Genomic DNA, 24,656 nt, shown 5'->3' with positions numbered 1-24,656 from the left:
AACTCACTTCTCTCACTTTAGAGCAGACCATTAACATCCCATTCCTGTTTATAACTGCACATAACTGAACAGTGTGGGAGTCTCATAATTATTATATAACAAGCCCCTTATTGAGTCTTTTTCACATTTTTTATTCATAGACAGTGCTACAACAAACTTCTTTGTACATACATGTATTTCTACAGTGAAGGAATCCCTAGTTCAGTGAATATGCACTCCTTCAGAGAGTCAAACAGCCATCCAAAAGCTGTACAACTTATACTCTTACCAACAGTGGGTCCTGGTCCTATTCCCATATTCTGGTTTTTTGTTGGTTTGGTTTTGGATTTTGCACTCTCCTGGATCTCCTACCTTTCCGGTCATTCTCTCTTTCTTTCCAAGACTCCTCCTAAATACAGGTAGTCCCTGTCAAGCCTCCTCTTATCACACTCTGCCATCTCTCATCAGTGAGGAGATTCACTCTCAAGCTGCTTCTTGCTTGCGATTCCAAAATTTCATTTTTCCAGCTAAACTTGCTTCTTAGCAAGAGGCCCACATTTGCAAATGCCCTGTGGGTTCCGCCATAATGGCATTCCACAGACATTCTCAAAGAATCCCAAACCAAATCAAAATGTTCTTCCCCCTGTGTCCTGGTTTCCCCAACACAGTCTCAGGATACATCTGTTGCCCTGGTGTAAGTATTAAGAGTATGCCCTTTCTATTATGACTTATATTCTAAAACATGTAAGAAATCAGAATTAGGACGTTAAAATATAAAATACCTCTTAGCTTTCAGTACTACTGAATGATTCATATTATTTTATTTTGGTAATAGGTAACTATCATCTAATCCATAGTTCACAGTCTTAAATGCCAATCAAGGTCAGACATATATTAATATAAATTTTAAAAATAACCTTCCTAATTACCTATCCATTTATATCACTTTCCATTCAGCCAATATTTAATGATCTATTATCCACATATGCTTCTTTCCAGGTAAAAGTGCTAAGGAACAGAAATATAAAATATTAAATCAATTAGGTTGGTGATAATTACATCCACAGAAAAAGACACAGAGAACCATAAACACATTAAAATAATGTTATAATAATTAGCCAAATATTCCATGAGTATTAGATAAGTGAGTTTTTATGTCTGGTAATGCCATAATCTTAGTAAGTATTTACTCTTTTATATTTAGTAATAAAATGTATGAGTTAATTTCTAGATACTGTTGCAAGCTACATAATATACTCTTGAAAAATAACTAGAAATAACATCCGATTATTTAAAAAAAAAAAAAAAAAAAAAAAAAACCCCAAGACAGACTGGTCTTTAGTAAAACTCTGAATAGCATACTTTAAAGTGAAATAATATAGGTACAACATTAAGGTTGGGCATTAGTTACAACTTTCCTTTATGCTTTACTTTCCAACATAGTCCCAAATATATATATATATATGTTTGTTTGTTTGCTTTTTGAGACGGAGTCTCGCTCTGTCGCCCAGGCTGGATCTCGGCTCACTGTAAGCTCCTCCTCCCAGGTTCATGCCATTCTCCTGCCTCAGCCTCCCGAGTAACTGGGACTACAGGCACCCGCCACCATGCCCGGCCTTTTTTTTTTTTTTTTTTTTTTTTGTATTTTTAGTAGAGACGGGGTTTCACCATGTTAGCCAGGGTGGTCTCGATCTCTTCACGACCCACCATGCCCAGTCATAGTCCCAAACATATATTTAAGAGTGATAGGCCAGGCGCAGTAGCTTACACCTGTAATCTCAGCATTTTGGGAGGCCAAGGCGGGTGGATCACTTAAGGCCAGGAGTTCGAAACCAGCCTGACCAACATGGCAACACCCCATCTCTACTAAAATTACAAAAATTAGCTAGGCATGGTGGTGCGCGCCTATTATCCCAGCTACTCGGGAGGCTGAGGCAGGAGAATCGCTTGAACCTGGGAGGTAGAGGCTGCAGTGAGCCCAGATCGAGCCACTGCACTCCAGCCTGGGTGACAGAGTGCGACTCTGTCTCAAAAACAAAAACAAAAACAAAAACAACAAAAAAAAGGAGTGATAAACTGCTAATAAGTATTTAAAGTATTATTTCATGAAATACATTATCAGCATTATAAAAATATATTCCATAAAAAAATACAACTTCCCACTAGGCTCCCGTGGGCATCACAGAAAACCGTTATTGACATTAGTCATCAATCAAACGTCAGGCCTGGAGGTTTTAGTTTTTGGAAGTGTCCAGCCGTCTCATGGACGTAGGATGTAAAATTAGCCTTAAACCAACTTCAGACAGAGAGCAAGACCTCTTAGATAGCACATGTTTTAAATGTGTTTAAAGATATTTTCATTTCTATTTCAAAACTCACTAGCAATCTCAGACTGTATAGATCAAATTATTAAATTCCAATACAGTGATACCTTGAAAAGCCAAAGCAGAGTTAAGAACAGAAATTTCTCATTTGGAAAAGTGTTACAGATTTAAAAAACAAAGAGAGTTTTGTTTTTTAAAGAGCTCAGGGACTCAGGGCCTCAATGGGGTGTTTAAAATGAGGCCCCTCATGTATTCTGAACTGATGATATATGATAAAATCAGTGTGGAGATCCAGCCAAATGTATTGGAAGTAATCTTAAGGATAACTCAAAACCACAACTGGAATCAATATCCTAAGAATTCAAAATACTAACCAGACAGATAATTGTATGACTTATTAAAATAATGTAAAGAAATTCAAAGTATCATTTTGCCCTTTATTACTGGGATATGTTTTCTCTAGTATTATGCCTCCAATAAATGAAAATATTTTAAAATAAAATTACACACGTGTATTTCAGAAAAAAATACATACATTTTAATGTTTCAAAAAATTAAATGAGGCCGGGCGCGGTGGCTCAAGCCTGTAATCCCAGCACTTTGGGAGGCCGAGACGGGCGGATCACGAGGTCAGGAGATCGAGACCATCCTGGCTAATACGGTGAAACCCCGTATCTACTAAAAATACAAAAAAAAAAACTAGCCGGGCGAGGTGGCGGGCGCCTGTGGTCCCAGCTACTCGGGAGGCTGAGGCAGGAGAATGGCGGGAACCCGGGAGGCGGAGCTTGCAGTGAGCTGAGGTCCGGCCACTGCACTCCAGCCCGGCGACAGAGCGAGACTCCGTCTCAAAAAAAAAAAAAATTAAATTAAATGAGTACCATTTGCCAGTGTCAACATCAGAGGTAGCATTACAGATCCAGGAATTGCCTGCCTAAAAGCCAATAACTGCTCTCTAGAAAATGCCAGAAGACTCCAGTTAAAAATATACACTTAAACATTATATAATACATTGGCTAAAACAAAAATCAAAAGACACAGTTTCGAGAATGTTTGACCTACACAACACAGGGTGGTTTCTTGTGTTCTTTTGAAGGGATTAGAAGTGAATGAGACTGTCATAATGACAAATGCTGAACATACATTCTGGAGTTTAATTTTAACTAAAAGAGCAAATACTTGGGCTGCAGGAAACAACAACTGAGTGAGTACAAAGGAAGGCACGGGCTAACTTCTAACGTTTACATCATCTGATTAACTCCAACAATAAAATCTAAACACTGATCATCCCCTCCAATCTTCAGAGCAAGCTGACTCTACAGTGAAGAATATGAGAACCGTTACCAGCTGACTCTGGTATGTTTAAACGATTATAATGTAAAGCATGTTCATTCTCTTAAGTGAAAGGAAATGACTGCCAAATGCTTCCTTTACAATCTCTCCAGAATAGGGCAGGTCCTTTAATGTGAGATTTTCCTGACATTCCAATAGTAGCAGGCATTGAACAAACAGGGATGCATTAAAAGCCAACCTGGTTCTATTATTTTTTTTGAAGAACTAGCAAAGATCAGACATGAGCCCTGTGCTATTTACATTTTTTGGTGCATTAATCACTTTTATACTCAAGGGCTTTAGAAAAATTCAATAAATTTTTTTTTTAATGAAAAAAAAAAAAAACCACAGGATGTAACCACAGCTATATTAGTCTTTTTCTCAGGAAGGTCAGAAAAGCTTTAAAAACAGGAAGTCTGTGCTATAAGGTTGAGAAATGTTTGTTTTAACAGCCTAAGGCGTCATGGTTGCAGTTTGCAGTCAGCTGCTATGGAGGGACTACAGTTTATTCTTTCCAGCCAAGGATTAATGTCCCTAGGGAAAAGGCCAAAAAGGTACCCATATACCTAGAAAAGCACATCCTAAAATAAGGCTTGTTATAAAATCTGAATCATAAATCTTGCAAGATACCTTTCAACATTAAATAGGAACTAATTTAGTAACTGGAGGAGGAACAGTTTTGTCTTTTGTGATAATTTATAAAGGCTAAGGAAAAACCATAGTAACCAATGCTAAGACAACCTCCTAGAAGCAATTAGCAGTGGGTTAAGAATTAGTGCTTGCTATTTTATACATGTTTTCTATTGATTACCTCCACTTTAATCATTATACTAATATTAATTATTACATTCAAATGTAAAAATGACACTCTTACTTGAGTGCAAATTCTTGCAAAAAAGGCAGATTAACTTTAAAAAAATTTTTAGCCCTAACAAAATGGTTTCTGCTTTTAAGAAAAAAGTTTTTAATAATTAAAAACTTTGGCCAGACCCAGTGGCTCACGTCTATAATCCCAGCACTTTGGGAGGCTGAGGTGGGTGGATCACCTGAGGTCAGGAGTTCGAGACCAGCCTGGCCAACATGGTGAAACCCCATCTCTACTAAAAATACAAAGATTAGCTGGGCATGATGGTGGGTACCTGTAATCCCAGCTACTCAGGAGGCTGAGGCAGGAGAATCGCTTGAACCCGGAAGGCAGAGCCTGCTGTGAGCCAAGATTGTAGCACTGCACTCCAGCCTGGGCAATAAGAGCGAAACTCCACCTCAAAAATAAAAAATGATAATAATAATAATAATAATGGCAAACTTCGACTACAGTGCTAAAGTCTTAACATATCTAACATTAAAGGCATTTTATTTCAAAAATTACAATTTGCTGATTTCACTCTTTATTTATACTTAGCTTACACAGGCAATCAAAATGAGGCTTTTTCATTGTGGACTCCATTTTAAATGGGATTAAATGTTATATTATGAAAACTTTAAGCCAGAAAAATCCAAGTATTAATATTAAAATACATATATCACATGAATTTAACATTCATTTGGCTTTTAAAGGATAGTGATTGGGAAAATCCTATCGTGATAAAGTGCTTTAAAATACAAACATAAGGCCGGGCGCGGTGGCTCAAGCCTGTACTTTGGGAGGCCGAGACGGGCAGATCACGAGGTCAGGAGATCGAGACCATCCTGGCTAACACTGTGAAACCCTGTCTCTACTAAAAATACAAGAAAATTAGCCGGGCGAGGTGGCAGGCGCCTGTAGTCCCAGCTACTTGGGAGGCTGAGGCAGGAGAATGGCGTGAAACCGGCGGGGCAGAGCTTGCAGTGAGCCGAGATCGTGCCACTGCACTCCAGCCTGGGGCACAGAGCAAGACTCCGTCTCAAAAAAAAAAAAAATATATATATATATACAAACATAAATGGCTATTACCACAGAGTTTGCCATTCACCCCAAGAAGTGATTTTCTATTTGATAGTTATAGCTACCTTTAAATTTTTAAATATTTATTTCCACAATATCCCTAGAGAGGACTGAACTACTGCCATTTAACAGATGGGAGTAAAATGAAACTCTCTCAACTTTATCTTTTCCTTTATGGTTCAGAAGACATCACTGTAATAACTTTATCTTTCCAAGGGGTATCACTCAAATAACAACTCATTCTAAAAGGCCTATACTGCCTTTCAGTTGAGTGTACACTATATTATGCTCTGGCTTCTTTCCTAAAATTGGAAGACAATAGAGTAATGCCTTCAAAATTTTGAGGAAAATAGTCTCCAGTCTACAATTCTATACCCAGCCAAACTGTGAGATAATCAAGGATGAGTATGAAATAAAGACATTTTCAGACACACACAGCCTCAAAACATTTACTTCCCATGCATCCTTCTCAGGAAAACACTTCACAAACAAGAAAGGGAACCAACCAAGAACCCATGAAAAATGACCTCAGAGTCATATGAAAGGGAAGTCTTCTTCCAACAACTCAGTGGCAGATCTAGACACCAAAATGAGGCAATGGGTTCCAGGAGGACAGCACCAAGGGTGATCTATAGATTAATATTTTCCATTACATTGAGAGGAGTTTAAATAGTTCTGCTGGAAAATTTAAGGATGATTTAGAGATAGAGGCATACAGAACAAAACAAAGAATCAAAATAGAGACAGGTATTAATTCCAGGAAAGAAGTTGTGCAAGAAATGGAATTCAATCATATCACAATTTTTTTTTTTTTTTTTTTTGAGATGGAGTCTCACTCTGTCACCAAGCTGGAGTGCAGTGGCACAATCTTGGCTCACTGCAACCTCCACCTCCCAGGTTCAAGCTATTCACCTGCCTCAGCCTCCCGAGCAGCTGGGACTACAGTGTGTGCCACCACACCCAGCTAACTTTTGTATTTTTAGTAGAGACAGGGTTTCACCACGTTAGCCAGGATGCTCTTGATCTCTTGACCTTGTGATCCGCCTGCCTCGGCCTCCCAAAGTGCTGGGATTATAGGCATGAGCCACTGCATCCAGCCCACAATATTTGTTTTAAGCTATAACAATATATACATGCCTATAACAATATAAACATTCGGCTGGGTGCGGGGGCTCACGTCTGTAATCCCAGCACTTGGGGAGGCCGAGGCAGGCAGATCACCTGAGGTCCGGAGTTTGAGACCAGCCTGATCAAACACAGTGAAACCCCGTCTCTACTAAAAATACAAAATTAGCCAGGCGTGGTGGCGGGCACCTATAATCCCTGCTACTGGGGAGGCTGAGGCAGGATAATCACTTGAAGGAGGCGTAGGTTTTGGTGAGCTGAGATTGCGCCATTGCACTTCAGCCTGGGCAACAAGAGCAAAACTGTGTCTTAATAATAATAATAATAATATAAACATTCAATACTGATTTAACCACAAATGATGATATTACCACAATGGGAAGGAAGAGGAAAAGGAGAAAGCAGAAGATACATAAAAGGTGACGGCCTGGCAAGGAGGTTCGCATCTGTAATCCCAGCACTTTGGGACTACACGGCAGGCAGAATGCTTGAGCTCAAGAGTTCAGGACCAGCCTGGAAAACGTGGCAAAACCTCGTCTCTACAAAACATACAAAAATTAGCCAGGTGTAGTGGTGTGCACCTGTAGTCCCAGCTACTCAGGAGACTGAGGCAAGAGGATTGTTGAGCCCACAAAGTACAGGTTGCAGTGAGCCATGATCATGCCACTAGATTCCAGCCTGGATGACAAAGCCAGACCCTGTCTGGGGTTGGGGAGATATAAAAGGCTAAATCCTCATTACTCATTGGGTAAACTCAGCAAGTGATGTCTAAAACAGAAAATAAAAACAGGCCAAGCACAGTGGCTCACACCTGTGGTCTCAGCTACTTGGGAGACTGAAGCGGGAGGATCCCTTCAGCCATGGAGGTCAAAGCTGCAGTGAACCGTGATCAAGCCACTGCACTCCTTCCTGGGCAATAGAGTAAGACCCCATCATGGGGGAAAAAAAAAGACAAAAAGAAAAGATAAAGAAGCCAGGCATGGTGGCTCATGCCTATAATTCTAACACTTTGGGAGGCCAAGGTGGCAGGACCACTTGAGCTCAGGAGTTCAAGTCTGGCCTAGGCAACACTGCAAGATCTCATCTCTACAAAAATAAATAAATAAATAAATAAATAAATAAATAAATAAATAAAAAATTAGCCAAGTGTTGGGGTGCACACCTGTGGTCCCAGCTATTTGGGAACCTGAAGGATCACTTGAGCCTGGGAGGTCAAGGCTGCAGTGACCCATGACTGCGCCACTGCACTCCAGTCTGGGCAACAGAGCAAGACTCTGTCTCAAAAAATAAAAATAAAACATAAAACATAAGCATGACCTTTAGCAATATTGAGATAAGTGACAAAAGAAATGGTTTTAAAAGTTCAGTTTGCCTCTGAGAAGTGGAACTCAAGGATGGGAGGAACTACTAAAATAAACAAATAAAAAAAATAAACAGTACACCACCATTTGATTAAGTACGTGCACATATATTACCTAGAAAAAAACACATAAAATTAAAAATTAACACAAATATTCCCAGAAGATCTTTGCTACCTTTTTTTAAAAAAATTCACTAACCTATGTGCTTTGATCACCTGGTGAAGAAAGTAATAAAATTTCAGAATGGAAAAAAAGAAAAAGAATTTAAAAAAAACCTAGCCAAAGAAGCAATCAATCTTTTTAAGATGTAAGCATCAAACTGAAATTTATTTTTCTTCAGAGGGCAGGTTGTACTACATTTTGCAACTTGCTAGTAAGACTCCTGAAATTTGGCCCCTCAATAATCTTATACCAAAAAGAAAGGAAAAAGACACACACACAATCACAATTTTAAAAAATAAATGACATAACAACTCAATCACTGTAATTTTAGTACGTATAAATGAGAAACACATCACTAAAGTAACAGCTTTGTTTTTTTTAAAAGAAGCCGTAGGCGAAAGTATACATGTATCATCCAGCTTCAAATAACTTAATGAATTTTTAAAATCATTTTTAGCATTTTACTCATTTGTTTATTCACAGTTATGTTCCATAGTCACCTAATGGTTTTTGAAAACGAAAGTAAGAATAAGACGGATAAGAGAAAGGAAAATCAAGGATGTTCTATATTGCAAGTTAATCATTAGGTCAACAGTGGTAGTTTTTAGTATCTCTCAAACACAATAATGCCTTGTCATCACTTGAGAATACTGAATTTTAATGCCATTGCTTTGTCAATAAAAAGTGCTTATGTACACTTCACAAGTTCATTAATAATCCTCTAAGAAGAGCTAAATTAAAGCTTGGCAAGCAGTTTCTCATGAAACAAAATTTGCTTTAGTTCTGGTTTTTAGAACTAAACGTACCAAGTGACAAATTAAGATGTGGAAACACACCTTAAAGGTTGTGCTTTGAAAGTATTCAATGACTCAAACAGAGGTATCATTAGGCAGTAGCAAAACAAATACTGAGATTCCTATTTCATTTGCAATCTGTTAAGTTTCAGACGGATAATTTTACAATGACCACCAATAGCTATCAAGATAAACTTTGAAAGGAGATAGACATACATTCCCTAAATTTCATTAGAGGATTGGAAGGTAACCAGGATAGATCCCATTTTCAGCATTAAAAGTGATCAAACGAGTCCAATAATTCACACAGAAAATGCCATTGTGCTGTCTATACTGTGTGTATTTAATGTCCATGGGAATGCTGACATGTGCACTGCAAGTGGTGATTGAAGAGTCAACTAAGTAAGGGCAAAGGGCTTGCAGCAAAAATTTAAACTAAAAATAATCCATTTACAGGAGAATAGTACCAGGCAAGCTGGAAAAACTAGAATCAAAGTCTGTATTTCCAGTTTCAATAGTAAACACAGTTGTTAAGAGTGGTTAAAACACAAGACCATAAGTGCATGCAATTTCAAGTAAGAAACATCTGTTTTATCAATAGTATCCCTGTTATGGCCTCCATTTCTTTACTAAAGGAGAATGTGAGAGTAAGAACAAGAGCAAGTACAATGTATGAAAGAAAGTAAGCAGTCAATTTACCTTAGAAAACATCAGGACCTTCATATAACTTCATAAAATCATAAATTCTAAAGCTGTTAGATTTCTAGAACTTGACAGATTTTCTTTAAAAAACAGGGTCAGATAAGAATTTTGCCTTTCCTCCTACTGGTTTTTAGTCCCCACCAGCTGAAGTAGGGTGCCCGTTTCTACACCAAAGAGCGGCAAAATGAAGAAAATCAAGCAAATTACACAGCAAAGGCAGAAATGCCTTCTATTTCATGAGAAAAGAGAAATGGTACAAGCCAGTGGATCACCAACCTCAACGCAATGAAGAGCTGAATTTTTTTGTTTAGTTCTGAGAAGAAAGCTGTGGTTTAATTTCATCAATAGTGAAGTTTAGTCCTACATATTTTGCTGGGTGATTTTCAATGGTGGGTGACGCTCTTCATCTGTACTCATAAGAGCAGGCAGCAACATTTCATCCTTAGTTCCGACTGAGCTTCCCAGTCTTCAGCACATTTAGCCTAGTGGTAAAGGTCTCTGGCTCTGGAGTCAGATGGCCAGGGTTCTCCTGATCTAAAATTTCCAAACTGCATAACCTTGGGAAAGTCTCCATGTGTTCATCTATACAATGTGATTAGTAACAGTACCCACTGCACACGGTTATCATGGAGATGAAATGAAACAATTCAAGCAAGGCCTTGGATGGAGTGCAGAGCACACAGGAAATGCTCAACGAATGCGAGACACCATTAGCAGTGTCATCTTGGACTCTGTCATCGACTTATTGTAAAAACCTGATTAAAACAATTAAGGGAGGGCCTAAATCACCCCAACTGTGAGGTTGATAATTCATTATTTGTCTGTGAAGTACATCACCCCGTTAAAAAAAGAAAAAAGCAGGCAGGGGGCAGCAAAATCAGCATTTTGCTTTTCCTCCTTGGTACTATCACTGCTGCATTATTTATGTGAACTGGGAAGGAGTGTGTCTGGACAGATGCTCAGCTGGGTTCTGCAAGCAGAGCATCCATCACAAAAGGTAATGCTTGTCTCAGGAGCAAGCGCCTTTCCCCTGCCTCCTCTCTCCCCTTCACCAGTCACCACTAGGGAGAGCACAGTGGAGCCACACAGCGGCTGAGCAATGTCAAAACGTCATTGTCCAAGCACTCTGTTCAATGATTTTGATGAAATAAAGTAATCCATTCCTAAATGATTCATTGTGTCCCAAATTAGCATCCTTAAAGTAATTATTAAATATCCAAAGGGGCCCAGAGTGTATTAGAAACAAAGGAGGGGGTGAGGAACATTGATACACTTCCAACAGTGTATCAACAGGTACCCTACTACAAATTTACTAAAGCAGGAATCATGAAATGATTGAAATAACATCAAATTATACAACATAAACATAGAGGAACAAATGACAGAGATTTGCCCTCTGCTTAATTCAACTTACATAGATGTCTATCAAAGACAAGTTTCTACATAGTCACAAGCACACTCTATTCAAATAATCTTATTTCCATTTTCTCTGGACAAGCAAAAATAGGCCTACCAACAGTTAATGGGTTAAAAACTGTCACATTTTCAAAACATTTACATTATTTAAATGCTTATGTGTCTACCACCACCCCCAGAGAATTAATCACCTCCTTATTACTGTCACCTCTCTACCCTCCATATAATTCTACTGCCACGTTTCTCACAGACTTAAAATTATTTTCACATAAATTGGTCTTTGCTGCTATATGAAGCAACTCAGGGCATGGAGCACATTTATTCATTTTTGTATTCCCAAATCTTCCTAAATAATTTACTTACTCATTAATGGAACTTACAAGCCCTACTATGTGCCAGATGCTTTGGGGCGGCCGAGGCAGGCAAATCACAAGGTCAAGAGATCAAGACCGTCCTGGCAACATGGTGAAACCCCATCTCTACTAAAAATGCAAAAAAAAAAAAAAAAAAAAATCAGCTGGACGAGGTGGTGCGCGCCTGCAGTGCCAGCTACTCGGGAGGCTGAGGCAGAAGAATCGCTTGAACCCAGGAGGCAGAGGTTGCAGTGAGCTAAGATCGCCCCACAGTACTCCAGCCTGTCCACAGAGCGAGACTCCGTCTCAAAAAAAAAAAAAATAGCACAAGCACTTAGAATACACCTATGAACAAAGTAGAAAGACACTCCTGGCCTCAAGGGGTTTACATTCTGCAGGGAGAAACAATGACCAACAGATTTTTTTCTATTCTATAAATTTCACACAATATTCAAAGGCAGTAAGTGCTAAGGAAAAAGAAAAAGTAGAGCAAGATAAGAAGGATTAAACATATGCAGAGGGTAGGTACCAGCTGCAGAGAGACAGAGAGAGACAGCAAGAGCGAGCAAGAGAGAGCGAGTGAGCCACAGGACTAGAATACAACTGAGGGTGGAGGGTGCTAGCAACAGATGAGTCTAAGGTCAGAGTAGGCCTCATAGGCCACTGTAGGAGAGTTCTTATACTTGTGTAACCCCAAGAGTAGACAATGAATGCCAGACACCATTAGCAGTGTCATCTTGGACTCTAATTAAGTTCCATTAATGAGTGAGTAAATTATGTAGGAAGATTTGGGAATACAAAATGAATAAAACGTGCTCCATGCCCTGAGTTGCTTCATATAGCAGAAAAGACCAATTTATGTGAAAATAATTTTACTTATTTTGGACACATCCCAAAGTACGTTACTCGTACATGAAACATCCAGGCTACACTAAAATTTAAAACCTGGCCGGGTGCAGTGGCTCACACCTGTAATCCCAACAGTTTGGGAGGCTGAGAAGGGAGGATTACTTGAGATCAGGATGAGACCAGCCTGGCCAACATGGTGCAACCACGTCTCTACTAAAATTACAAAAATTAGCCAGACATGGTGGTGCACACCTGTAATCCCAGCTACTTGGGATCCCGGCTGAGGCAAGAGAATTGCTTGAACCTAGGAGGCGGAGGTTGCAGTGAGCCGAGATCACACCACCACACACCAGCCTGGGTGACAGAGAGAGACTTCACCTCAAAAAAAAAAAAAAGTTGTTTTAGCATTTCTCATGTACCCCATAGGTCATCTTAGAAGCAGCCCACCCTGAAGACACTGCCCTAGGCTGGTAAAACTTGGGACAGTTAGCACTGCATTCCTCAGACAGCTGGGAGCACTGCAGAGGTCTGCTTCCCTAAGCCCCTCAACATAGCCTGGGACTTCCCTGCAGGCCTGAACACAAGATTTCAGGAAATGGAGAGTTGAACTGAAAAAGTTTTTGTATTTTTCCACTCAAGAGATTCTTTTTTTTTTTTTTTTTTTTTTTCTAGACAGAGTCTCACTCTGTTGCCCAGGTTGGAGTGCAGTGGCCCAACCTCGGTTCACTGCAACCTCCGTCTCCTGGCTTCAAGCGATCCTCCTGCCTCAGCCCCCTGAGTAGCTGAGACTGAAGGTGCCCGCCACCACACCCAGCTAATTTTTTTTCTATTTTTAGTAGAGACGAGGTTTCACCATGCTGGCCAGGTCGGTCTCAAACTCCTGACCTCAGGTGATCCGCCTGCCTTGGCCTCCCAAAATGCCGGGATTACAGGCATGAGCCACTGCACTTGGCAAGAGATTCTTCAAACCTCTTCTGGTGAGAAGTGAGGCACCTGACCAGGACCAATGGGATTTGGTGACTTGGTCTCACACCTGCTTTCTCTCTGTTGGAAGGGTTGCCGGCCTCTATTAGAAATTCTAATTACTATCTGGTAAAAATACATTCTCCTTTCTGACTGCTCAAATATGTGAGATGGGTCCCTCAGTGCTAGCTAATCTCAAAACTCAAAACTAAATCATCTTAATAACATAAACCCTTATCTCTGTCTTGACAGCAGTAACACAGAGCTAACAGTCAGCTACCAGCATATCTCATTTCATTGCATTCGCTTTGCTGTGCTTTGCAGATACTACTTTTTCTCGCCCAGCAAATTGAAGGCTTTGGCAACCCTACATCAGGGGAAGTCTACTGGTGCTTTTTGTTCTTTGTTTCTGCTTTCTTCAGCCCTTTTTCCAAGCCAACCTCCTCTACTGCACTCATTGGAATGCTTACATTTATTCTACTTTATAGAATACAGTATCGCCCAATTCTAGAACCACAAATAAAGCCAACTGAAATCTTCAAACGATATTTGTGGTAATTCTTGTCTTCTGACAGAGATACAACTCAATGCATGCACAGGTCTTTCTGCCTCAACCTTTGCTAACCTAGCCCCCATTCACCTTCCCCTTTGCTATCAAACCAATGTTTCTGAAACTCAATTCCGGTAACATCCCTTTCCTACTTAAAACTCCCATTAGCTTTTTCATTCAAACTATAATGACAGTGATACTAATATTTATTGAGTGCTAACTGTACACCAGGTACTGCTGTAAGTATTACACATATATGACAATATCCCTTCAGGATAGGCACTATTATTACCTCCACTTTTTTTTTTTAAGTGAGCAAACCAAGAGACAAAGATGTTAAGTAACATCTGTTCAATAAAGCCATAGACTTGGCCTTCATATTCCTGGGTTCCGCATCTGTGGTTTCAACCAACCACGGACTGAAAATATTTGGCGGGACAAAAAAAAGATGGTTGCTTCTGTACTAAACATGTATAGACTTTTTTTAGTCATTATTCCATAAACAATATAGTATAACTATTTACATGGCCTTTACATTGCATTAAATACTATAGGTAATTTAGAGACGATACAAAGTATAAGGGAGGTGATGGTCTAAAGTATGTCGGAGGATGTGCGTAGGTTACATGCAAATACGACACCATGTTATTTAAAGAATTTGAATGTATGTGGATTTTGGTACCCACAGGTGGTCCTGGGACCAATCCCCCACGAATACTGAGAGAGGACTATGTACTTAGTTTCAGAACCTGCATTTAAACTCCGGCTCTGTACCTCAAAATAAAAAGCTATTTGACATAGGAATTCAATTAATCAATCAACAGAGTTGTCTTTGACCTCTACCTATCAAAAACTACTGACAGCACAAACGATTTAGAACTTTGAACAGAGAAAAGAAAGGGTGTTCAGAAAGGAATGCTGAGTCTCTCTCACACAGCTATCAAATCCTGAATGCCTCACAAACATCAGATTAGCCATCCATCACCAAAACGGGAGGCGGAGGTGGGAAAAGAAACTGCAGAATGACAACAAAGAAGAATAAAATCTAACAACTCAGCAACAATATACCCTCAGGTTAGAGATAAGGAAGAATAAACAATTCAGTCTGAAAGGGCTTTTACCAAGAAGAGATTAGTAATTAGACTGAATGGCTGTGGCTCAATATAAAGTATAGAGATGCAATTTTTTCCCCTCTAAACAGAACATGGGAGCAACCCCAGAAGTTATTCAAGAGGGCTTTAAAAAAGAAAACAAACTCTGAAACAAAAAGTATCTTTAAATACTAATAATTGTTTTTTTTTTCCTAAAATCACTATTAGAACACTACCTGACAAGGTCTTTAAAGGGTTCACTGTTGATTAAGCCATTTTCATGGCCTAGTAAGTTTGAGTTCTATTAATTCAGATTGTGCTGTGTACACTGAAATTTTGTATTAGGCAGGCTCAACAGAACAGTTCTTCAAAGTAAGCAACTGCTTAATGTTAGGTAGAAAAAATATGTCTGCTGTGAAATATATAGTGTCCAAGTACTATGTGGTGCCAACAAAAGCTAATAAACAGGCTGTGTTTTTAAGTTTAAGCAAAAGAAAAGTAACCACTACCTGTACAGAATACAGTTTGGCTCTTTCAGTATTTCAGATAAAAAGAAGGATTGAAACCAGAAACAACCTACTTTCAGCTCTGAATTACCATCATTACATTGTACAAATCATTAGGTGGGGACAAAATACACCAAAATAGAAATCACAAGCTGAAAGAGCTTTGAATTCCTTCCCTTAAATGAAGCTCTTATATCAAATGAATCTATATAGTCTCTGTGTATTCCAGCAATTTTGTCAACTTGTAAATCAAGGATTTTGTTCCATAGCTCTTGTCAATTTTCTACATTTAACATCTGACAAAGAAAACCAGCTTTTATCTTTACCACCCAAAGATATTCTATCCCTAGGCTCTAAAGTCACTATTTAAAATGATGTCATTTATATCATGTAACATATTTAAAAATACATTTATTTCTGGTAGTAACAAAACAACCCTGGATATTTGCATAAATTAAAGCTGTTAATAAGAACCCACTTCTATATGTATCTTTCTCTGGGTTTCTGGCTCAGGGGTTGGCAAAAAGGGCCCATGGGTTAAGCCCAGCCTCCCGCCTGCTTTTGGTTTCTATACTTGTAAATGGTTGAAGGGTGAAGGTGAAGAATCAAAAGAAGAAAACTACTCCATGACGTATGAAAATTATATGAAATTCCAATTTCAGTGTCCATAAAGAAAGATTTCTTGGAAACGGTCAGGGCTGTTCATTTGCATATCACCTATGGCTGCTTTTGTATTTTAAAGGCAAGGTTGAATAACTGCAACAGAGACTTGATGACCCACAGAACCTAACATCTTTACTATCAGGTCCTTTTCAGAAAAAGCTTGCCCAATCCTGTTCCAGCTATTGTAAGGGAGTTAAAAAAACATGCAAGGAACTATGAGCAGCAACTTGACTAGAAGGGGTATAATTACTGAAAGGAAATGTCCTCTAGTGGGCAAATCTGGCGCTAGAAAGTAAATTCCTGCCAACAATGATCAGATGACATCTCCATTTCATGAATTATTCCAGATATGAAACTGCCATTTAATCGTGTGATCCTTTTAAGCAATACCCAAAGGCATAAATCCATATAAAATATTTTATAACCATAACATCAGAAAATGTTTTCTCTAGAGCAAAAGAAGCTATTGCCATCAAAGAGAACAATAAAAAACAAAAAATCAAGATATTCAAACAGGTAAACTGGGGAAATGGGTAAATTGGGGAAAACAAACCAATGGGTTTGGGTAAACTGGAATAAATTGGGGAAAAAATAGTAACTAAAATTCCCTCCAAAGGACTAGGAGAGGTTATTGTATATAGAGAAGTTTTCTAAAGTACAAGAAATAAATTAAGTGCTATGTGTGCAGTGTTATACATTTAAATAATATTTCAATCTTAGGTTAAGGAAAATTTCTCCTGTATATTTCAAGATACCAAGAGACTCTGCCGATTTACATTCATATAAAACAAAACGTGAGTAATACTATCTGTATCAATGTTCTGTCACTTGCCAGAATAAAGAAAACATTTAGTAAGTTTGTTAATTTCAAGTCTGAGAATTAAGCAAATATCCCAAATCTTTTGTAAACTCAAAGATTTAGTAACTTTCTCTACATATTACACACCTGCTCAAAAATTTTACCTTCTGGCCGGGCGTGGTGGCTCACGCTTGTAATCTCGGCACTTTGGGAGGCTGAGGCAGGCGGATCACGAGGTCAGGAGTTCAAGACCAGCCTGGCCAACATAGTGAAACCCCGTCGCTACTAAAAATACAAAAATTAGCTGGGCGTGGTGACGAGCACCTGTAATCCCAGCTACTCAGGAGGCTGAGGCAGGAGAATCCCTTGAACCCGTGAGGTGGAAGTTGCAGTGAGCTAAGATCGCACCACTGCACTCCAGCCTGGGCAACAGAGCTAGACTCAGTCTCAAAACAAAAGAAACAAAAATTACCTTTTATTTCTAATATTCAATCTTCTTTCCCAGAAACTTTATTAACTTTCTATTTTTCTTGTTAAGAAAACTCCTTTGGTTTACACACCAATTCTGTATAAGTTAAAAACACACAATTTCAGGTGAAAGTTCTAATGAGTAGTGTATATTTTGTAAACACAAATGCTTATTTTACATTACTCTGTGATTAAGATGTAAAAAAACATAGATGCACAAGTGGTGCCAGAAGTAAACCTAATACTCGATACCAATAATCAAAGCCAATACATGATACTGGTTCCTCACAAGTGCACATTAGTTTTAACATTACTGAAAGATGTGGGAAACTCTATCATATTTTCCAAAACTGATTTATTTCCAAAGGAAAAATAGTTGTAACTATGTCAAAGTAACTATTTTGGCCGGATGCAGTGGCTCACACCTGTAATCCCAGCACTTTGGGAGGCTGAGGCGGGCGGATCACTTAAGGTCAAGAGTTTGAGACCAACCTGGCCAACATGGTAAAACCCTGTTTCTACTTAAAATATAAAAATTATCCAGGCATCATGGCGGGCACCTGTAGTCCCAGCTACTTAGGAGGCTGAGGCAGGAGAATCGCTTGAACCTGGGAGGCAGAGGTTGCAGTGAGCCGAGATCATGCCACTGCACTCCAGCCTGAGCAACAGAGTGAAATTTTGTCTCAAAAAAAAAAAAAAAATTGCAATTAAAAGTTTTAAATCTTAAATCTAAATTTATAGGAGATTCATTAGTTTGCCCTTGGTAATCCCCACTTTCTGCCTTGCAGAGCCTAAAACCCTAAGAGGCTCTACAAGCTAGAACTTCTTAGGCTTCAAAACAGTTATTTCCAAACCATATTTGGTGAATTATATGTAAGATGAGTCAATAATGTAAGGATTAGATTTCCCTGAAAATGCACAGAAGGTTAAAAATTAGAAGAAAAAGTGATAGGCATAATAGCCTCTGGGTTTTGCTTAATGCAAACGTTCTGAAAGGTTCAACATTAACACGGACATTCAGAAATCAGGCATCTAATTTCAACCTTTTAAAAAAGTTGTTAAAAAAAAAAAGGTCAAAATAAGTCAAACTCTTCCCATTTGTTCGAATAGAGGGTACATTTACTTCCTACCCCAAAAGATGTGAAAACAAAAGATATATTAGCTATAAAGATATATTCCTTTCACTTAATGCTCCACAAATGTCTGAAAAGCAAACTCAATTCCATTTAGTTGAATCAGTAAGGGAATTCCAGTTTTTCTAAGACAGCATTGTAAACCAAGCAGAGATATTCCCTAGGGCCATATAATTCTGATATATTCGCTAACCTTTGTAAGCCAAATCAGAGCACTTCTTTCCAAAACTCACATTTCTACCAAACCGGGACACCATGTGGTGGGAAAAGAGTTGAGAATACCTGGAATATTTCTCCAAAGCAAAATTTAACTTTCCATTGCCAGGAGAAGCATGAACATGCTGACTTATACTGCCCTCTAGAGTCTCCTTGTAATATTTTTTAGCCTGAAGTAATTCTAATCACAAGACTCTTCTAATTACTCAAGCTGTCAGTATTCTAACACTGTAAACTGACCTTTATTTATTGATTTACTCATTTATTGAGATGAAGTCTCCCTCTATTGCCCAGGCTGGAGTGCACGACCTCAGCTCACTGCAACCTCCACCTCCTGAGTTCAAGCGATTCCCCTGCCTCAGCCTCCGGAGTAGCTGGGATCACAGCCATGCACCACCACACCAGGCTAATTTTTGTACTTTTAGTAGAGACAGGGCTTCACCACGTTGGCCAGGCTCTCGTCTCAAACTCCTGACCTCAGGTGATCCGCCCACCTCGGCCTCCCAAAGTGCTGGGATTACAGCGTGAGCCACTGGGCCCAGACAACTGACTTTTTTTTAATGGATTAGTAGTCTTTTTTTTTTTTTTTTTTTTTTTTGAGACAGAGTCTCGCTCTGTTGCCCAGGCTGGAGTGCAGTGGTGCGATCTCAGCTCACTACAACCTCCATCTCCGGAGTTCAAGCAATTCTCCTGCCTCCGCCTCCTGAGTAGCTGGGATTACAGGCATGCGCCACCATGCCCAGCTAATTTTGTATTTTTAGTAGAGATAGGGTTTCTCCATGTTGGTCAGGCTGGTCTTGAACTCCCGACCTCAGGTGATCCGCCCGCCTCAGCCTCCCAAAGTGCTGGGATTACAGGCGTGAGCCACCATATTCAGCTAGTAGTCATTATTAAAGCATACAATATTTCAGTTACCCACTGTTTTTTATTTGTTTTTTGTGTTTGTTTGTTGGGTTTTTTGGGGGACAGAGTCTCACTCTGTCGCCAGGCTGTTACACAGTGGCACAATCTCAGCTCACTGCAACCTCCGCCTTCCAGGTTCAAGCCATTCTCCAGTCTCAGCCTCTCGAGTAGCTGGGACTACAGGCGTGCACCACCATGCCCAGCTGATTTTTGTATTTTTGGTAGAGACGGTGTTTCACCATGTTGGCCAGGATGGTCTCGATCTCTTGACCTTGTGATCCGCCAGCCTCAGACTCTCAAAGTGCTGGGATTACAGGCATGAGCCACGGAGCCCAATAACCCACTATTCTTAAAGGTCAGCAGTACTTCCCCCAAAGGACAGGAATGCACCCCAAACAGAATCTTAAAATTTGCTTATTTAAAAAAAGTTTTAAATAGCTCAAACTGCAAAGACTTCTAAAACAAAGACCACTTGTAGCATATATTAATTAACCCATGTGGCCCAGAGTTTTGTCTAGCAAAACTCCAAGTTCACATACTTGGCCACATGCACACGAACCTCAGCCAACGTAGCCAATGCTCCCCAAAGGCTACTTCTGCAGCTAAACATCTGTCCTTTCAGCTCCTGGCAGTTCCTGCCTTTTCTCTTGCCAGGCAACCAGAGCTCTAAAGGGATCTTAAGGCACTAATGAGAAGCCGTGACAATCAAGACCTGTGGAAGTTGCAAAGCACAGACACCAATATCCACTTTTACTGAGCATGCATGCAATAAGCAATGTGCTAAGGACTCCAAGTAAATTAAAATCATTCCTCTAAACTAATAACTCCACAGGCAACTATAACACACCGTAAGTTGAGACTTTCTATTATTCTTTATGTTTAAGAACTTATTAAAAGGCATGCTTTACCATGCACCACTAGTAGGACAGCTTTGCCTCAGCTGTTATAGTAACTATAGAAGTAGGGTTATTTTCTTGTTTGTTTTAATCTAGAGTCATAAGAGACCATTAAAAAAAAAAAAACCCTATTCAAACCATGTTTAGAGCTAAAAAGTCTATATTCTTTTTAGGGGATTAGTTGTCATTATTAAAAGGTATGATATTTCAATTACCCACAGTTATTCGAGATCAGCAGTATCTCCTCAAAGGGCAGGGAATGCACCTAAAACGGAATTTTCACTAGGCACCTGTGGTATACCATAACACCAAAAAGCATCCCTCAAAAAAGAAACTAAAACTAAGATGCTGTGCTCCATACCCAGATATCTGTTATTACTTCTGAAAGCAATCTAAGTAATCTCGGGGATCCCATCCAGCAGATAAAAACAATGGCATCTTTTGGGGCATAAAGTGAAGATGAGATTTCCACAGGCTCTGAAACAGGGGCTAGCAACTAGGGCCAAGAGACTGTACCTGGTTTTGAAAATAAAGTTTCATAGCCAGGCGCGGTGGCTCATGCCTGTAATCCCACCACTTTGGGAGGCCGAGGTGGGTGGATCAAATGCGGTCAGGAGTTCAAGACCAGCCTGACCAACATGGAGAAACCCCGTCTCTACTAAAAATACAAAATTACACCGGGCGCGGTGGCTTACGCCTGTAATCCCAGCACTTTGGGAGGCCGAGACGGGCGGATCACGAGGTCAGGAGATCAAGACCATCCTGTCTAACACGGTGAAAGCCCGTCTCTATTAAAAAATACAAAAAATTAGCCGGGCGTGGTGATGGGCGCCTGTAGTCCCAGCTACCTGGGAGGCCGAGGCAGGAGAATGGTGGGAACCCGGAAGGCGGAGCTTGCAGTGAGCCGAGATCATGCCACTGCGCTCCAGCCTGGGAGACAGAGCGAGACTCCGTCTCAAAAACAAACAAACGAAAAATAAAAAATTAGCTGGGCGTGGTGGCGCATGCCTGTAATCCTAGCTACTTGGGAGGTTGAGGCAGAGAACAGCTTGAACCCAGGAGGTGGAGGTTGTGGTAAGCTGAGATCATGCCACGCCATTGCACTCCAGCCTGGGCAACAAGAGGGAGACTCCATCTCAATCAATCAATCAATCAATCAAGTTTTATTAGAAAGAAGCTGCACTTTTTTTTTTTTTTTTTTTTTTGAGACGGAGTCTCGCTCTGTTGCCCAGGCTGGAGTGCAGTGGTACAATCTCAGCTCACCACAACCTCCGCCTCCCTGGTTTCAAGTGATTCTCCTGCCTCAGCCTCCCAAGTAGCTGGGACTACAGGCACGTGCCACCATGCCTGGCTAATTTTTGCATTTTTAGTAGAGACAGGGTTTCACCATGTTGGTCAGGCTGGTCTCGAACTCCTCACCTCAGGTGATCCGCCCGCCTCGGCCTCTCAAAGTGCTGGGATTACAGGCGTGAGCCTCTGCGCCCGGTCTGGTTTTGTTTTTCGAGACAGAGTCTTGTTCTGTCACCCAGGCTGGTGTACAGTAGTGCAATCACAGCTCACTGCACCCTCTACCTCCCAGGCTCCCGAAGTGCTAAGATTACAGGTGTGAGCCACAGTGACCGGCCAGCTTCCCCTTTGGATTTTATCTGTGAACTGAAGGACTTAGGCTGCATCAGTAGTTCTCAACCATTCGCATGCCTCAGAGTCACCTGGAGGGACTTGTTAAAGCAAGGGGTATTGGGTGCCAGGCTTCATTTTCAGTTCAGAAGTCATCACTCCCATCCTCACAGCAAGAAAACAGCTAAACAAACTGAAATCAATGGCCTTTCTTAGATCCATTAGAGAATTGGGGTCACAGGGCAAACAGCTACCACAAAATTTGGAGAAAGAAGACACAAGAAAATACAGAGAATCACAGAAAAGATCAGATTACCAGAAGTGAAAGCTACAGGAACCAGTAAGCAATACAGTAATCATTACCTGAACGGTAATGCTGACAAACTGCAGAAGACTGAGTGTGGACTAGCTTGAGAGTTAAAACTTCTAGAGGTCCAGACTTAACAGGGACCTGTAGCTTTTTACCTCCAGGAGCCTCAACAGGTTCTCACAAGAACATCAAAGAAAAAAATCCCCTTGTATTTTAGGTAGGGAGAGGGGAAAGTTACCATTTTGAAATTGCTCAGAGCATTGACCATAACAAAGGCCCACCTGCTAAGAGAAACTACTTTGCAAGAGCTTTGTAGACCTGGGGAAAGGACAATTACTCAACTCCCTCTTGCTTTCTCGCAGAAGGGGTGAGGGGAGGAAAGCTAATAAACTCTCCTGAAGATCACAGCCTACAGATTTATGCCCACTAAAAAACTGAGATTTAATATTAGATTACAGAATGCACTCCTTCCCCAACACCTTTCTACCACATCAACAGAGCTCCAGTATTAAAAAAACAAAAACAAAAACAAAAACAAAATGCATTACAACTGACAGAGCTTCAAGACAGACTATTTAAGAAGGAGTTCTTAGGGAAACCCAAAGAAACCAAGGGAGGAAAAAAACAAGAAAACTACAGGAAACTAAAGCATCTAGCATCTATGCCCACAGCAAACATGAAGCACAGTATGGCATTTTCTGAAAAAGCTAAACATAATCTTACCATATAATCTCACAATTGTGCCCCTAAGTATTTGTCCAGTTGACTTAAAAACTATGTCCATACAAAAATCTGCACAAATTTTAGAGTAGCTTTATTCATAATCAAAGACAGAAAGCAACCAACTGTACTTCAACTGTACTTCATGAATAGATACGCAACTGTGTTGTTCATTGAACAATAAAAAGGAATGAGCACTAAAGAACAAAAAAGAGGAACATTAAATGTACATTGTTAAGTGAAAGAAGACAATCTAAGTATACACACCATAAGATTCCAACCACAGAACTTTCTTTAAAAGGAACTTTAACTATCTTTAAAAAGCAAAACTATAGACACAGTAAAAGGACCAGTGGTTGCCAGGGGCTGGGAGAAGAAGGGAGCACAGAAGTTTTAATGGTGGTGAAACTATTCTGCATGATATTGTAACTGTGGATAAGCACATGACATTTATGTTTCTGCCAAACTCCACAGAATGTACAACACAAAGAGTGAACCTTAAACTGTAGACTTCAGTTAATAATAATACATTAACACTGCTTCATCAGTTGTAACAGATAAGCCACACTAATGCAAGATGTTAATAATAGGGGAAACTGTGTGTGTGTGTGTGCGCGTGTATGGGAACTACTTGTACTATCTGCTCAATTTTTCTATAAATCTAAAAGTGTTCTAAAGTATAAAGTTTATTTAAAAAAAAAAAAAAGAGAAAGAGAGTGTGTTGGGAGTCACTCCTTGATCCTAATTCAGTTAAGTCTTCGGACAGGCCCAATAATTTACATTTTAACCACATTCACAACTGATGCTGCTGGTTCAAGAGCCACATCTTGAAACTACTGGGCTAGGGCTCCTTTCAGTTCTAAATTTTATTATTCTATTCACTGACATTTTCACGAGAATTGTGGTAGCCAGCCCGCAAAATGGCCCCCAATGAGCTCTGCCTCCTGGTATTCAAACTCTTGACAATAATGTCTTCCAAGGCTATGTCATAAAAGACACTGCAGCTTTCACTTTGCTCTTATGTGAATCCTTTCCTCTGGAAAGCCAAGGTGCAGTATCATGAAGAAACTCAGGCAGTACGATGAAGAGGTTCCACGTGCAAGGAACTGAAGCTTCTGCCGACAGCCAGCATGAACTCTGTCAACCCTGTGAATGCGCTATGTTGCAATTGGATCCTCCAGGCCCTATGAAGCCTTCAGTTGACTGCAACCTGAGAGGGGACCTTAAGCCACTCCTAAATTCCTGACCCACAAAAAGTGTGTGGGATAACAAATGCTGAACGTTGTTTTAAGCAGCAGTCTGGAGGTATTTTGTTACATACATAATATAGGAGTTTAATCTAAAATATGTATGTGGCTAGGCACAGTGGCTCATGCCTGTAATCCCAGCACTTTGGGAGGCCAAGATGGGCCAGATCACCTGAGGTCAGGAGTTCAAGACTAGCCTGGTCAACGTGGCAAAACCCCATCTCTACTAAAAAATACAAAAACTAGCCAGGCGTGG

At 40.1% G+C, this 24,656-nt stretch overlaps 1 protein-coding gene across 15 annotated transcripts in view; it reads right to left on the bottom strand.

The window, feature by feature from the left end:
- RERE (arginine-glutamic acid dipeptide repeats) overlaps positions 1-24,656 on the bottom strand; it is a 468,002-nt gene that overhangs the window by 355,144 nt on the left and 88,202 nt on the right. The gene's annotated exons all lie outside the window — the stretch shown is intronic.

Source organism: Macaca fascicularis, chromosome 1 (genome assembly GCF_037993035.2).
Source record: "Macaca fascicularis isolate 582-1 chromosome 1, T2T-MFA8v1.1".
Classification (NCBI taxonomy): domain Eukaryota; kingdom Metazoa; phylum Chordata; class Mammalia; order Primates; family Cercopithecidae; genus Macaca; species Macaca fascicularis.
The sequence above is the reverse complement of the archived record's forward strand: the minus strand, read 5'-3'. Positions and strand labels throughout refer to the sequence as shown.